Below are 6,274 nucleotides of genomic sequence, written 5' to 3' on the forward strand. Positions count from 1 at the left end.
ATATATATATATTTTTTTTAGGTGAATATTATTGCTTTTAATAAATGTTTGATATTATTTTGTCATTAGTTTGGAAGTTATTACTACTAAGTATTGAAGGGAAGGACTATACACTTTGTTGAGAGGAACACACTAATATCTGGTTTAAGCATGTGTGCCATCTGTCTTTTCCTAAAGACACACACACACATAAATACATTTCTATTAATTATAAACATTTAACCATGTATAACAATGACCTCGGTTCTTCATTTTGTCTCATGTCAGAAATATATTTTTATGGCTTAGCATCAATGATAAATTGTAACTTGAATACCTAATTTAATCTGGGTTTAGATACTTGTTGCTAAGACAAATCCATAGCTTCCTGCAGCTATATTGTCACCTACTGGGCCCTGCATCCTTATTGATCTGTGTGGAGAGGATCATTTTGATAATAGCGAATTCCTATGTCAGTCATGCTTCTAAAGTGTATTATATGAATGGATATTATTTAATTCTCCCAATAAAGTGTTCACAATTTCATTTTAGAGATGACAAAACCAAGGCTTATTCACCCCAGAGCAACAGTTAGTAAGTGGCAGAGCTAGAATATGAACATACAAGTAGTCTGATTCCAGAGGTTGTTAATAACCACTGAAAATGGAAATATGAGAGTGATACTTAGATTATTCCATACATCTCTAATTCTGCATTTCTAGAGTCTTCCCATGGGTTTTCCAGCAGCAATGTGACCAGTGAACTGAATTCTTACAAAACTTTACAAAGATAAGAGGAACAGATAGAGATTCTTCCACTCACCTGAGCAGAGCTGATGAGGTCTGATGTCTTGATTAGGAATAGTAAAGTGCTGCGGGGCTTGGTGCCTGGTGCCTATAGTCCCAGTTACTCTGGAGGCAGAGGCAGGAGGATGGATTGAGTCCAGGAGTTCCAGGCTGTGGTATGCTATGCCAATGGGTGTCTAAATTAAGTTCAGCATTCATATGGTGACCTCCTGGCCACAGGGGACCAGCAGGTTACCTAAAGAAGCGTGAACTGGTCCATGTCAAAAACGGAGCAGGTCAGAACTCCTGTGCTGATTAGTAGTGGGATGGTGCCTGTGATTGGCCGCTGCAGTCCAACTTGGGCAACACAGTGAGACTCTGTCTCTTTTGTTAAAGGAATCTCATATCCCCTGGCTTCCCTGGTGGCTCAGTGGTAAAGAATACACTTGCAATACAGGAGATGCAGAAGACTCGGGTTCTATCCCTGGGTTGAACCTGGGAGCCTGGCAGGCTACACTCCATGGGGTCACAGAGTCAGCTGAGCAACTGAACATGCATACCTCTTAAATGTTCCATATATTCCCTAAAAATATATGGGATTCCATATATTCCCTAAAAAAAGAAAAGAATAGTGAAGTGCTAACATTACTGATAGCCAGTGTTTCTATTTCCTTGAGTAGGAATATGTATTATTCTAAATCCTGGGAGAGGGGTGGGCTCTGTCTTCCTCTACTTTTAATATCCTACAATGCAGAACCAAGTGCTTAGTAGTTGTTCCATAAAGACTTTGTGAGTGATCCTAACTTTACTGAAAAAATTGAGGCCCTGGGACATGAAGACCTTGACTAAGGGCTTAGAGTAAGCAGTAGAAATTCCCACCCATGGTCACAGGTCCATTTCATTTTTCACTTTGTTGATGCTTGGTGTTGATCTCTTGAGTTAATTTATAGGAATGTTAAATTGCTAGAATGATTTAGACATACTGACGTCGTGCCTGTTATGATCATACTAGAGTAAACACAGATAGCTTCATTATCGTGACTGGGTCTTGCTGGTGATTAAGCTGATACTGTTGGTGGTTTGCTAAAGCTAATTACTCTCCAGATGTATTTGGGCCAGTAGCATTTTTTGGCTTCCTTACAGAGCATCCCTATCTTCAAGCAGGCTGGACAAATCTCCTTCGTATCTTCACTAAGAGCCTCAGGTGGTAGCAAACAAATGCTTTTTCTATTTTTCCTCTGAAAAAGCTATGAATGATGGTAAACTGTTTCGGGTTGATAGATCAGCCCACACATCCTACTCCCTTCTCTGACACTGCATTTTCAAAGACAATGAACCTTCTTTCCAAATAAGAACCATTTTACATGGGAACTTCCCAAATATCCTAACAACTTGCATCTTGATGGATCTCTTTTATTTCTCGTTGCCCACTCATTATTATTGATGTATATATATTTCCATTTTTTTTAAACTTCTGACAAATTTTTGGTAGTATCTGTTCTTTCCTGCCTCTGAATTTTACCATCATGCTCTCTGTGATGTTATTCAGTTGCTAAGTTGTGTCTGACTCTCTGTGACCTTATGTACTGTAGCCCACCAGGTTCCTCTGTCCATGCAACTATCCTGGCAGGAATACTGGAGTGGGTTGCCACTTCCTTCTCCATTATCATGCTATTAAAATGGCCAAAAATACAGTCATCACACTTCAGATACTCTGTTATGCCCGCCTTGTCCTGTTTTAGAAGAACATGTGTAAAAAAATTTTTTTAAAAAAATCTGTGGAGCATACTATATGTAATAAAGGAGTTAATTGTCACTGACTTTGAAATCAGATTACACTTTGATGGCTCTGATAATTACCACATGAACATGCTATTTAACTTTTATACACTCAGTTTTCTATACTGTACTTTCCTTATCTATAAAATGGTGCTGAGAATAAAACTTATAGGGTTGTGGGCATTAAATTAGATAATGCAAGAAAAGTGCTAAGCAGAGTACTAGTTTGTACAGAGCATGTGTTAATTACTTATTTGCATCTTCCATATTGACTGATATAGAAAGCAGGTCTTTCCAGGTCTGGGAAGGTTAATGTGTGCCCAGAAATCACAATGAAATCTCCTCCATTATAGTAAGGAAAAATACTTGCTTCTATACAAAGCTATAGGACTTTTGTAAATATGAATAAATACCAATGGCACTGCTAGCCTACTTAATGTGATACACACACACACATACATACAACAGAAGAAAAATTGTTATTCTGAGAGTCACATAAATGCAATAACAACAAAACAAAGAAAAACAACATAAAAACTCTACCATATTACTTTTGGGGAGCTAGCATCTTTATAATCATATGTCCTTAGGTATGATTCATACCTTCAATTCCACATGCCACATTAAATGTCTGCATTGTAATTATACTTACAAATACTAATATAAAATTATACTTTTGTGGCTGTATATATACTGTGAAAGTATATATTCATTTGTGGGCAAAAATAATAGCAAATGAAGCAACTGACAAAGAATTAATCTCAAAAATATACAAGCAATTCCTGCAGCTCAATTCCAGAAAAATAAATGACCCAATCAAAAAATGGGCCAAAGAACTAAACAGACATTTCTTCAAAGAAGACATACAGATGGCTAACAAACACATGAAAAGATGCTCAACATCACTCATTATCAGAGAAATGCAAATCAAAACCACTATGAGGTACCATTTCACGCCAGTCAGAATGGCTGTGATCCAAAAGTCTACAAGCAATAAATGCTGGAGAGGGTGTGGAGAAAAGGGAACCTTCTTCCACTGTTGGTGGGAATGCAAACTAGTACAGCCACTATGGAGAACAGTGTGGAGAGTCCTTAAAAAACTGGAAATACAACTGCCATATAACCCAGCAATCCCACTGCTGGGCATACACACCGAGGAAACCAGAATTGAAAGAGACACGTGTACCCCAATGTTCATTGCAGCACTGTTTACAATAGCCAGGACATGGAAGCAACCTAGATGTCCATCAGCAGACGAATGGATAAGAAAGCTGTGGTACATATACACAATGGAGTATTACGCAGCCATTAAAAAGAATACATTTGAATCCGTTCTAATGAGGTGGATGAAACTGGAGCCTATTATACAGAGTGAAGTAAGCCAGGAAGAAAAACACCAATACAGTATACTAACGCATATATTTGGAATTTAGAAAGATGGTAACGATAACCCTATATGCAAGACAGCAAAAGAGACACAGATGTATATAACAGTCTTTTGGACTCTGTGGGAGAGGGTGAGGGTGGGATGATTTGGGAGAATGGCATTGAAATATGTATATTATCATATGTGAAACGAATCGCCAATCCAGGTTTGATGCATGAGACAGGGTGCTCAGGGCTGGTGCACTGGGATGACCCAGAGGAATGGGATGGGGAGGGAGGTGGGAGGGGTGTTCAGGATTGGGAACACATGTACACCCGTGGAGGATTCATGTTGATGTATGGCAAAACCACTACAATTAACAAGAATTAGAAAATTTAAGAAGAAAAAAGAAAAAGAATTATACTTTTGTGGCTGAAAGTATATATTCATTTGTGAACATCCCACACTACAATTAGATTATGAAGGTAAGAAATACTTTATATTTGAATAAGGAAAGGGGTTTTCCATGGGCTTAGGTCCCCTTGTTCTTTGTTCTCGGTTTATGTGACAGAACCCCTAAACTTGTAGATGCACCCCAAACTGCCCGCCTGCCAAGTTTTCTATGCTTGACTTTCCTCAAAACTGTACTTCATTTTGTTTCACTGAGTTTATGCCGCTGCTGCTGCTGCTTCAGTCATGTCCGACTCTGTGCGACCCCATAGACGGCAGCCCACCAGGCTCCCCTGTCCCTGGGATTCTCCAGGCAAGAACACTGGAGTGGGCTGCCATTTCCTTCTCCAGTGCATGAAAGTGAAAAGTGGAAGTGAAGTCGCTCAGTCATGTCTGATTCTTAGCGACCCCGTGGACCACAGCCTACCAGGCTCCTTCACCCATGGGATTTTCCAGGCAAGAGTTCATGAGTGTACAGATATTTATAGTTTATTTCAGTATTGACAGTGAAAGTGAAGTCGCTCAGTCGTGTCCAACTCTTTGCAACCCTGTGGACTGTAGCCTACCAGGCTCCACTGTCCCTGGGATTCTCCAGGCAAGAATCTTGGAGTGGGTTTCCATTTCCTTCTCCAGGGGAATCTTCCCAGCCCAGGGATCAAACCCGAGTCTCCCGCATTGTAGGCAGACGCTTTAACCTCTGAGCCACAAGGGAAGCCCTGTATATATTTCAGTATTAGCACACAAAAAAATCTTAGGCAATTCTCAGGTCCAAAAAAATAAAAGTAGATGCCAGGTTGGTGTAAGTCAAAGGTCAAGGTCTTTAGGAGACCTTCACTGCCCATCTTTTGATTTATTCTTGTTCTTAGTGACTTTGTGGAAACATCACTTTTGAAAGGCTCTAAAAATATCTGTCAATAGCCTCTTTTCTTCTAGGTAGGGTGACCATATTATCCAAACAAATATGAGTAATTATGACTCGATAAAGATTTTACTTCTACCTGTGATGAACTGTCTTAGAGGCGACATATGGGAACCTTGAACATTTCAAGGTTTATGGGAGTGGTTCATAAGCTTTTGGAAAGTGAGGAACCATTTTTTGAGTGCCTCCTGTATGAGGAGCTAAGCTAGGGGGTTATCAGTTAATTCATGTTGTGACTCAATGAGCTGGCTCTTTATATTTTCCTATTCTCTGAGGAAAATTGAAGCTTAGAGAGCTTTTCCCAAAATCACATGGCCAGTAAACAAAAGCGGTTGGATTTGAATCCAGGGACAGTTCCACCATGTAATAAAGCTTCATTAGATTTTAAGATTCCAAAAAAAAATTTACTTAGTAAATTCTTTAAAACTAGTAGATTTTTATACATCTGAAACTGTTTAAACACGGGAATTTCTAGAAGCAGGGGAAAGTCTTTGAGGCTCTTTGAAATCTTCACAATCTGATTTTAACAGGTGGTACAAAACTCTCTTTTTCTTAACAGAAACTAACTTCAAAAAAGATCTGATTTGGAATATTGACATAATTAAAGCTATCAGGTAATTTTCTTATTTTCTTTATAAGATATTAGACATCTTGGATCATTGTTTACAATAATCTCGCTATATGTGAACCATAAAGTCTATCTACCATAAGGATAAATGGAGTTTTCATAGTGAGTGAGGGTAATTTTCCTATGTTGTTAAAAATATATTTATACTGCTTTGCACATCAGCTTTGGTTTATAACCATGATTCATGAAAGTCTTGACATGTGACTACAATCTAGAGACATAATGAATATATTTATAATTTTGAAATAACAAGAGAATCACCCTAATGTATTAGAAACAACATAGCCCTGGGCTTTGTCCTCATATTGTCACAAGGTGGGTATAGAGGTTTGGGTAATGGCTTGGTCTCTCTGGAGCCAGTCTCTTCA

The sequence above is a fragment of the Bubalus kerabau genome, chromosome 2 (genome assembly GCF_029407905.1).
Source record: "Bubalus kerabau isolate K-KA32 ecotype Philippines breed swamp buffalo chromosome 2, PCC_UOA_SB_1v2, whole genome shotgun sequence".
NCBI classification, from domain to species: Eukaryota; Metazoa; Chordata; class Mammalia; order Artiodactyla; family Bovidae; genus Bubalus; species Bubalus kerabau.